Here is a 10,956-nt window from a genome sequence, read left to right as displayed (position 1 = left end):
CCCCAAACGCAGCAGGAAACAGGCAGATAAATTTTCAGATAAAAATCCAAAAAAATCATTATACTCATGATTACCCCAACAGAATTATTTTCTGCTCCCCAAGGAACAGCTGTTTTCAGACTAGATTAGCATCACTCTACTGCTGACCCTTCAGAGTAAAGTTTCAGGGCAACAGCTTCTCAAGTTCTACATGATTTACCATCTGTATTTGCGTTGTTGTTGCCAATCATCTTGAGTGCAAAATAACACCGAGCAAACCACTGATTCCTGCTCAACGTTAGTCATGAGAGGGATCTTCCACCTGATTCTCCAGGCATCCATGTCACACAGAGAACCATTGTTCTGGGTTTGTGTGGTGGGTTTTTTTGCTAGCAGTGGAGGGGCCGCAGGGCCGGCTCCTGTGAGAAGCTGCTGGAAGCTTCCACGGCTCCAAGATGGACCCACCGCTGGCCCAGGCCGACCCAACCAGTGACGGTGGTAGAGCCTCTGGGAGAACGGGTTTAGTAAGGGGAACCGGCAGGGAGTAGGGGGATTGGAATGTGAGAGAAACCCCTGCGCAGATCCCGAGGTCAGTGAGGAAGGAGGGGAGGAGGTGCGCTGGAGGAGGGGATGTCCCCTGCGGCCCGCGGTGAGGCGGCAGGCTGTCCCCCCCCAGCCCACGGAGGGGAGCGGGGAAGCAGATGCCCACCTGCAGCCTGGGGAGAGAGGAGCCCACGCCGGAGCAGGGGGGTGGATGCCCCCCAAGATGGCCGCCGCTCCGTGGGAAGGCCCGCGCTGGAGCAGGCTCTGACTGAAGGACTGCGGCCTGCGGAAAGGACCCACGCTGGAGCAGTTTGTGAAGAACTGCAGCCTGTGGGAAGGCCCCATGCCAGAGAAGTTAATGGAGAACTGTCTCCTGTGGGAGCAGCAGAGGCAACATATGACGAAGTGACCCCAAGCCCCATTCCCCATTCCCCTGCGCCGCTGGTGGGAGGAGGGGGAGAGAACCGGGAGTGGGGCTGAGGCGGGAAGGAGGGAGGGCTGGGGGGAGGGTGTTCTCAGGTTGGGTTTTACTTCTCATTATCCTCGTTTTGATTTGATTGGTAGTAAATTAAATTGATTTTGGTTTTTTTCCCCAAGTTGAGTCTCTTTTTTGCCCGTGACCATAAGTGGGGAGTCATCCCTGCCTGTCCTTGTCTCGACCCACGAACCTTTCTTTACATTTTCTCTCCCCCTCCCACTGTGGGGTGTGGGAGGCTGAGCGAGCGGCTCCGTGGTGCTTTGCTGCCGGCTGGACTTAAACCACGACAACCATCGAAGAGAGATGCCGAGCTGAGAGCAGTGCATCTTAACTTGGGGAATCCAAGACTATGGGCTGTGTTCTATGTTGGTGTTATGTCTCCAGGGACCATCAGCGGATGTCCAGCAGATGATAATGTCCCAAATACTCAGGGAAAGAGCTCAACTGATCCTATCTCTCCTGCTCAGCTGGCAGGAGCAGGATCTAAGCCACTGACAAGCAATATTACTGTATGAAATAAAGCCCCAGTGTAGGCTCTATTCCATGACACTAGTTTGGAAGTTTGCTCCACCAGAGGAGCACCACCATCAATCACAAGAATGTATCTCTGTAACAGACAACTTGTTATCAGGTTGTAAAGCACTGCAAGAGCATCTTGATTTTGTTTATAGCTAAGCACAGACACTAAGGGATGTAGCAGATTATCCAAGGCTCCTGCAGTGCCAGATATGGAACCTGGGTGCTTTCATGCCCACATTAGGGGTTTCTGCCTTCCTCTGCAGGATTTTCCTTACAACTGGAGAATGCCAGGGCCACCTCCTCTCAGCTTACTGAAGGTGACTGACCTGTGTCTCACTTCAATGCTTCGTGACAACCCTCTGAGCATGAGGTACTTAACAGTGACTTTGTCCCCATATCTGTCCAACTCCATTATCCTGGACTGTGCTGATACAGCTCACCTCTCAGTGGGCTCCATCTGGATTAGGTCTAGGTCCTCAGCCCCAGACAGCGAAGACCTTCACCTACAGTCGTTCTTTCCCTGTTGAGCATCCTTCACAATCTTTTGCCAGTAGTGTCTTGAGACCTTTTTCAGCTTCTTTTCATCCCCTGCCCTTCTCCTAGGTTTTTGCTTCTTGGCCCAGTTTCGCAGGCTGCCACCACCAAGGTTGTTTATTTTGGTGCTAATTGCTATGCCTATTGCACCAGCACCACTGAAAGCTGAGCACAGTTAAGTATCAACAATGTCTATTGGTTGCATTTGATGCGTGATGCCCACTGTTTTCACGGCTGCTCTTGCCTTCTCCCAATGTTTGGTTGCTCTGCCAGCCAGAATTGTCCGCAATGTTTCACTGGGAAGACTTTGGAAGTCAAACTGAAGAAGGAACACTGTAGCCGGTAGCATTACCTGGCTCTGAGTGTGAGTGGCTAGTACGGCATGAAATAATTTCCAACCAGCCTTTCCTCTGTGCTCTTTCTTAACTTCTTTGGCTCCAGCAAAAAAGGTTGTGCAACCCATCAGACAGCAGCATAAGCCCTTCTGCTGGAGGGACATGGCGCCTGGTGAGGGCAAAAGAAAAACTCTTGCGAGATCCATATTCTCCTGGAAAGACACCAGCTCTCCAAGGGCAAGACTGCAAAATGCAGTGTGTGTAATGCAATATGGGGAGAGCACTAAAGACTCTTCTTAGGGGTGCTGGGGCTGCGAGCTTTGTTCTTTTTTTAATGCAATGCCACTAAAAGCAATGGGCCTGTGCCCATCAGGGAATAGTGCCCCAGAAACACAGGCAAGAGCAGAAAGTCATTAACTAGTACACTGAAAGTAAATAAAAGGGAGAGAAAGCTCTTTCAGCTTCCTGACTCCCTCCAAAGGGATCCTGCCCTGTTAATTCAGCATTTTACACTGCAATAGTTAAAATTTGCTAGCTGACTTGTTAAAAACACGAGCTAGCATTTCCACGCAGATGCTAGTGCTGTGGGCAATGACGTCCATTACACAGAGGGGCAATAACTTTTGTACTGAGAGAAAGGAGGGGAAAGGAAGACAAGGCCAAAACTGCACCCACAGGAGAAAAATAAGTGGAACAAAGCATCAAATACAGAAGGGTGAGGTTGGACCCTGCCCAGCTGTCAGCAGAGGATCAGGAAAGCAGACCCACCGTCAGGCTACGTATCATACAGAGGGAAGGAGAGACTGTGATGAGCATGGCAAGAAACCTGGCCAAGTCCCCAAAAGCCCCCGTGTACCCCACGTGCCCAACATCTCCCAACCACAGCACCAGCCAGAAGAGGGCAATGCCAGCCCATGCACCGCTTCACTCGCCAAAGCAATCGGGGTGGCCCCATTTGCCAGCCCGTCTCCTCACACTGCCTGAAAACTGTCAGTTAAATGGGATATTTCCCATTTGCAGACTTGTGACACTCCAGTCCTGATTGTGCTCTTATTTTCACTGATACAGCCCTAAATAGCTCCATGTACCATGGTGTGGGGAAACTGGGATCTGTAAGGCACCTGTCCGACCCGTTCAATAAAGACACCTTTTTTTTTTTCTTATCAGTCTTATAGCCCGTGCAATTGGCTTTCCTGAATCACTCGCTACGCACAATGGTATGAGTTATTATCCACCGGCTTTCAGCTCTGAGGCAGGTAAATGATAAGCACTTTGCTGCTGCATGATTTCTCTGTATTTTTAGAGTATGCCTGGTTAAGCCTTTGGCACTGGGCTGTGCAGCTTGATATCATTAGTGCCTTCAGAAAAATGCCAAGCAGAACTGCAGTCTAGTCTAACAGGGCCCAGGACAGAGGTGGGTGCTAACTTACCTACCTGGCAGCTACGGTGCTGGGTCATTCTTTCAGGGTATCGCCTCTCCCATCACTTGTTTCCAAAAGTAAAGCTGTCAAGTTGTTAACTGTTGCAAGAGTTTTCCTGCATTAAATGATAATAAAAAACCTGCCTGTCTATGACCATAAACTTTAGGCTATGGAAATACAGACCGGTTCATGTAGTGACAGGACCAGAGCACAGCTGAGAGAGGCGAGGAGGGCAGGAGGGCTGGTGGGCAGGGGGGAGCACATGGAAGAGCAGGAGAGTGCTGGGCTTGCTGTGCCCCCAGAAAGGGTTGGGACTGAGGTGCCAAGAGGAAAGCTTGGGCAGAGCAGGGCTGGGTGGTTTCGGGAATTTCTCTATGGGTTGGATGAGTTTGCATAGCCTTGGTAGAGGCTATGCACTACTGTGAAGAGCCTGGTTGTATCTTCTTTATAACCTCCTTCTAGACACGAGGGGGCTGTGGTTAGGTCCCCCTGAAGCCTTCCCTTCTCCAGGCTGAGCAAGCCCAGCTTCCTCATCTGCTCCTCACACAGCAAGAGCTCCAGTCCCTAACCAGTTTGGAGGCCCTCCCCTGAACTCACTCCAGTCTATCCATGTCCGGGCCACAAACTGGATGCGGTTTTTCAGTTGTGGCTTCACAAGTGCTGTGTAGGGTGGGATAATCCCTTCCCTGGACCTTGTTGGCTGTGCTGCTCTTGATACAGCCCAGGAGGCTGGTGGCCATCCCTGCTGCCAGGGTTGTGGCTCACCAGGGCCCCCGGGGTTTTTTTTCAGCAGATCTGCCCACCCAGGCAAGCAGTCCCAGCCTGGGTTGCTGCACTGGGCTCTTTCTTCCCAGCTGTGGCACTTGTTCTTGTCGAATTTCATAAGGTTTCTGTTAGCCCATGCCCTCAGCCTCTCTAGGTCCTGCTGGATGGCCAACCTGCCCACTGTTGTATTGACCTGCCCAGCTGCCATCATGGATGTGCGCCTCGTCACCTCCTCCAAGACACTGATGAAGACATTAAACAGGGCAGTGCCAGGAAAGACCCCTGCATTACTCCACTTGTTTCTGGCCTCCAGGTGAAGTACGATCCCTTAACCGCTTCATCGCGCCAACCTCTCAGCAGAGGCTGGCACACAGGAGCAGGGATTTCCTACCCCCAGGTGTCTGGGGAAGATGTGGGACAAGCCCCTTACCAGTTTCCTTCCTCCCATTTCCTTAGTTTTCTCCCCAGTCTCTTCTGTACACCAAAGAGAAAGCAACCAGGCTGAAGGAACTTAATAATCCATTGGTAAAGCCTGTCTTTCTTCTGTAGAACAGCCTGGAGATGGTAACATTTAGGAACCCTTCACCCATGTCAAATACAGATTTTAGTATAACTGAGACATTTCAGTTAGTTGTTGGGGTTTTTTTAGGTTTGTTGTTTTTTTGTTTGTTTGGTTTTTTTGAGTTACTGACACATTTACAAGCCAGTCAACCTCAACCTACTTCAGATAACTCTAAAATAGGCTAAGCCCCCCTTCCTACATCACAGGGCTCTGTGTATATGGAAGATGGATGTTCAGGGGACACTAAGTATTACAGCCTTTGGTGTAGGGCTTCAGTATTTGCGTCTCATCTTGATCCCATCTCCTGAACTCCACAGTTGGGATAGGTACAGGAATGAAAGTACCTACGAAGGCCCCACAGTACAGCCATCCTGGCAGCCAGCAGACCGCTGCTTCCTCATTTACCCTCAATCAAAGAGAACTAGAAAATTTGGCACGGCAGCTCTGCCCCAAAGGGAGGGATCTGGTCACACATTTCTCACCTCGTCTCAATACATGAACATACATAGCCCTGCACCTTTCTCTTCTAGTCAAAGTTATGCAGAGATGTGACACAGGCCGAAATATTTTCCTTTGCAATAACCAAATGCTCTAGCTCCTGTACCTTTAGCTTTACAACAGCTTGTAAAGCAAACGGCACCGAGTGCTGGAATCAGCAGTAAAATCCCATCTGATTTTTTTTTTTTTCCCCAGGAACAGCTGGGTTAAAAATCTTTGACTAACAAGTTTTCACTGCCATACTAATCACTCTTCTTAATCAAATCAATGAACCATCCAATTTAAATCTGTTTCTCATGAAACAAACATTTCAGAAAGATTCAGGTGCAATAAATAACCACCAAACTCGAGACGAGCTGAAAGGGGCCCCCGGCTCATGGTTCCTGCCTTTCCAGACAGCCAGAGATGTGAAGGGAGCAGTCCCCCAGCTCAGGGTGAGGGCTGTGACGGCTCCTCGCTGCCTTGGGAGGGACAGATACGCTGCCAGCCCTCTGATGGGTTTTGTTGTAGCTGAGGAGAGTAGGTGTAGTACTGCAGCAGAAGGATTTTTACAGACTCCAGCTGAAAATTAAACATCCTGTTGTTATTTTAAGGGACATTTAACGTTAAGGTCCTATGCCTCACGCTTAACTGGAACGAGCAGAGCTGGTGGATCATTTCTTTTGCTCAGAATAATTTATCCTCTCTGCGGGGGGAACACAACAAAATTAAGCCAGACCATGCATAGGCAGACGTTCCTGTAGCAAGGCGATTCCCAGTCAAAGAAGAAAGCTCTGATCCGTGAACCGCTTCAACGTATGGTACCAAACACCCCTGCTATGCTGGAAAGCAAAAGCACGATGATGCTGTGTTAATAGGTTCACTGCATGGGGACATAGCGACACAGATTTGTGCCTCTGCTCCTTCCCTCCCGAGTAAGCCTAAGGAAACCACTGAGCATCACTGAAATAACCTCCGATTTCCCACACTCTCTGCCAGCCTGCAGCACCTCAGAGGGGTGTTGTGCAAAAATCGTCTCTGTGAGGGCAGTAGCACATAGAGAGCAAGGAGGAATTTGCCACGGCAGCTCTTGTCCACGTGCTTGAAGTGTCCTGTGGTTTGCAGGCTTCCAGCCTACCCATATGAAAGCACAGAGTCTCACTACCTGAAGAGCCACTGCGTAACGGAAAAATACAAAGAGAAGAGAAGAAAGGCTGAAGACAGGGTCACTAAAACAAGAACTGAGCTCCAAAGAGGAATGTTACTTAAGGTTTGAGAATGGGCAGTGGCGGGTTTTTTAAAAAAATCTGAAAGGATAAATAAATAAATGCTGTCATTATGAAGTGGCATTTCTGGTCTTTGAAAGCTGTCTCTGCTGTTTGATGAAGCAGTGTGGCAGCCTTCTGAGCTGTGATGCTTATTCCCCTATTAAAGTCCTTTTGGAACTGAGCTGACTGACATATGTTAGTGGAGCATCTCATGTTTGCTTTCCTTTAGCTGAGCCTTTGAGGACTGCGGTTCCTTGCAGAAGCCTCTGAAGATGTCCATATAGAACCATGTGGGTGATTCCCAAAGAGACACAAAGAACAAAACTTCTTGAGCCGCATAGGATTTCTCAGCAAGAGATTGCTGGCAAGACTGAAATGTAAAGGATCCCTTCAGCCAAAGGAGACCACCACACTTTCCCACCTCTGCCCCCCGAGACACAGCCACACTGAGCAGCCTGCCAAGTGCTGCTAAAAAACCCCTAACTGCCTTAACATGGACAATCCTAAAGTCCTTGCAAGTAATGTTTCATGCATGCCAGGAGGCACGTACCCTATTTAGGGAAATATGATATTAATCAAAGAATTAGTTACAGGATATTAAACTTGCTGAGGTGCTGTTATCAAATATGTAAGGCAAACAACATTCTGGGTAATTAACAGCCATCTATGACGAGCCTGCAATCTGAGTAAGGGGTTTGCCTGTGAGTCTCTGGGTGTTGCTTTCTTCATTCCTTAAAGCTTCCTAGTGGTTTGTCCAGGTAACCATCATGGACAAGCCTGACTTTACAAACTTCCCCTGGATTATTACAAAACAACACATCAGTAAGATGTAGCAGCAGTAAAGATCTTCTGATTTCTTTACCACAAACCTAAGTAAAGGTTTCCCACTTGCTGCAAACATTGCTCAAGCTGAGCAGGTAATGAGCAGCACTGAGAGAGTTTAATCAGCTGAAGAAGGGACAAGGACTTGGGTCTCTCCAGGAGCACGGCTGAGACTAACAGGGTGGTAACAGGTTGGCTTCTCCCTAAAAACAACATGAAAGAGCTATTCTCAGCACGAAATACATGGGAGTCCTCAAGTGAAAGAATAATCCAAGGGCACGATAAAGGAAAGGCAACTGTATGTGGATGTCTCACACTTGCCTATGCAGTTCAGGAAAGAGGAACAATTGCTTCCAAGAACTGTTATTATGCCCTGAAGCAGAGGATGAATTGAACCCATTAGAGTTGTTCATCCTTCTCCCTGGTGGCCACTTCAAAATACTGGCTTTTGTTTAAAAAAAAGCGTTCAGCACTTATAATTGCAAAATTAACCTTCAAAATCAGAACCCAATATAAATGAAGATGCTGTATCAGCAAAAGCCCGAAATGAGAGCTCTGAGAGGTTGCTGCCATTTACCACCTGAAATTGCCAGCTCTGGAGCCAAACTGGGGGGTGAACGTTAGCAAAATGCTATTTCTCTCCTGGTATACAAAAGCTATTTAGTGATCAGCTGATGCTACAGGTTTCACCACAGGCAGTATTCGGGTTAGTACAACTGCCACCCCCTTTTTGGCTTTGCTATGAATATGCTATGCTTTTATTCATGCTCAAACACAAAATTACCAAGACTAAAGTTGTCAGAATCTCCCAGTGCTTGTGCTATGAAATCCAAATTTTGACATGAGAATTAGATTTTGATTTTTCTTTTCCCCACAGACACTGGATACCTTACAACTACATAGACCATACAGGGCATGTGATTCATGCTACCGTCATGCCAGAGTTATTCTTCAGGTATAATTTGGGCAGGGGGAGAAAGGAGGGAAATGTTAGACTGTGCTTTTGTGTGATAGGAGAGTGAAGAAACGGTAGCCAGATTTGGCCTGTGGAAATCTGAGACAGAAACTCAAGTGGCAAACTAGGGAGATAAATAACCCTCTTTTATGGCATTTTAATGGCTAAATCTGTGGCAGAACTCTCATCAACATCCCCAGCCTGACTAATACCTGGCTCTTGAGCTGCATAACATAACCCGAGGCAGCAAACACACACATCCCACATCTGCCCGTATGATTCGGTCACTAGGTAACTCTTCTTTTAAAGCAGCTTGAAGGTGAGTGTGGTTACACAAAGACCACTGGGAATCACGCAGAGAGCCTGGAGGAGAGTTGGTACAGAAGTGGGTAATGCTCCATCACTACTTCAGTCTTGGGACCTCAGCTTGCCACCTTTTGATGAAACATAACTTCTGACCCCAGTGTAAACACCTTGTAATCTGCCCTATTGCATCTGTCCTGGAGCATTAATATTTGACATAAATCCTAAAGGAAGCTCTGTTCTTTAAAACTGATTTGTCAGAGGTGGATGGATAGGAAGGGTTGTGGGTAGTATGGAAATGGCATAGGCAGAGGATCCCTTCTGGGAGCCTGACTATTGAAAATCAGCTGCTATTTACACAGTTAATGCCATTCACTTCTTGCACCTGCTCAATCATTCATTTCCCAGTGCAAGCCAGCTTTGCCTTGCTGCAAAGTCAGGGATTTTAAGGGAGTTACACCTGCAGGTTTTCTCTTTCTTTCCAATGATTGCAGAGTTCAGCTTATAAAACTCCCACTTGTACATTTCCAGCCCTTCATCTTCCTTTTCTGTGGATTCTTTTTCTACCTATTTATATGTATATATACTTTTCTAAGTCTTTATATTTCTGATAATGAATCCAAAGCTCTCTCTAACTCTTGTTGGACTCCCAGCCTGCTCCTGCACCACACAAAATCCATTTGATTCTGTAGTTGTCTGAAAAACAAGAAATTCAGCTACCTTCCCAACTTACACTAGTTTTTATACATATTCTATTCAATCTTTGAGAGAGGCTCCATGCCTTACATCCAGGGATATCCTATTCTTTATGATGTCCCTACAAATGTAAATTCTGTGCTGTCAGCCCCAGCAAACACACTTTCACAGGAGATTGCACTTTGAATTTTGGTTAACTACCCCCCAAACAAACCACAAAGGATTATGCAGCTGAGCTGTCTTCCCCCTCTTGTCCCCATGTCCTGTCTCAATAATGAAGTTCTGCAGAGAAGTCTCAGGCCACCAAGTAGGAAGGGAGAAAGCTGTACTCCTGTGGTTCTACTTATTAGTGCTAAAGGATGTACCAGCTGTGAGATTACGGGAGGTGCAATTGCAGCTCTGAGCACCTGAAAAACCTATCAGCGAGGGTTAATTAATACAAAAGTGAAGGCTCCTGGTTTTCACATAGTTTTTTCTATTATCAAGAGAAGGACTCCTATACAGTGGAAAATCCACGCTTCCACCTAGCAGATAAAGCATTTGCAATACTAACCTGTAAGCTGGATTTGCTTCCATGGTGGCGGTGAGGTGTCATTCACTGTAGAGTATCCATCTGCTTGTTGTCATACTTAAATACGAACTGAATGAACTCCCCCCATCTGCCAAAGTCTTGTCTTCGATTACAGAAAGAAAACAGCAGGAAGGAGGTCAAGGTCAAGTAAAGCAGATAAACTTATGATTAACTCTGAGCAGATAATGACTCACCTGTCTTCAGTGGGAACAGCCTGGTACTGATGTGTCTGGTTGAACCAGGGTTGGAGGAACAAACCAGATTAAAGGGAATGACAATGCAAAATTTAAAAGTAATAAAAAGCTTAAAGATGAAAACAAAACAGTCCATGACCTCTTTTTTTTTTTATTTCCATCTGAAGAAACAACAGCCGGTAGGCTCCTGAAACCAGCACATGTCAAGTCAGACACTGGAAAGGAATTGAGAGGATTATTTCACAATTTTATTGCACAACTGAAAATTAACCTTTTTTTTTTAAATATTTACAAGCCATTTATTTTGCACACACAATCTAAACAGCATTTTCCCCCATAAAAGTGTCACCTAGAAAACTTACACATGGACTGAAGCATACATGTAAACTAAGTGGTTTGCGTTAAACGCACATTGCCTCAGTCTAACCCTGGAGGGGGACACGCTTGGGAGATGGGGCAGCAGAAGGAAAGAAGACAGATTTTTCTTTTTTTTTTCCTGAAATGTTACTTAAGAAACTTTCCCCAACATGGAGA

This window comes from Buteo buteo, chromosome 19 (genome assembly GCF_964188355.1).
Source record: "Buteo buteo chromosome 19, bButBut1.hap1.1, whole genome shotgun sequence".
Taxonomy (NCBI): domain Eukaryota; kingdom Metazoa; phylum Chordata; class Aves; order Accipitriformes; family Accipitridae; genus Buteo; species Buteo buteo.
The sequence above is the reverse complement of the archived record's forward strand: the minus strand, read 5'-3'. Positions refer to the sequence as shown.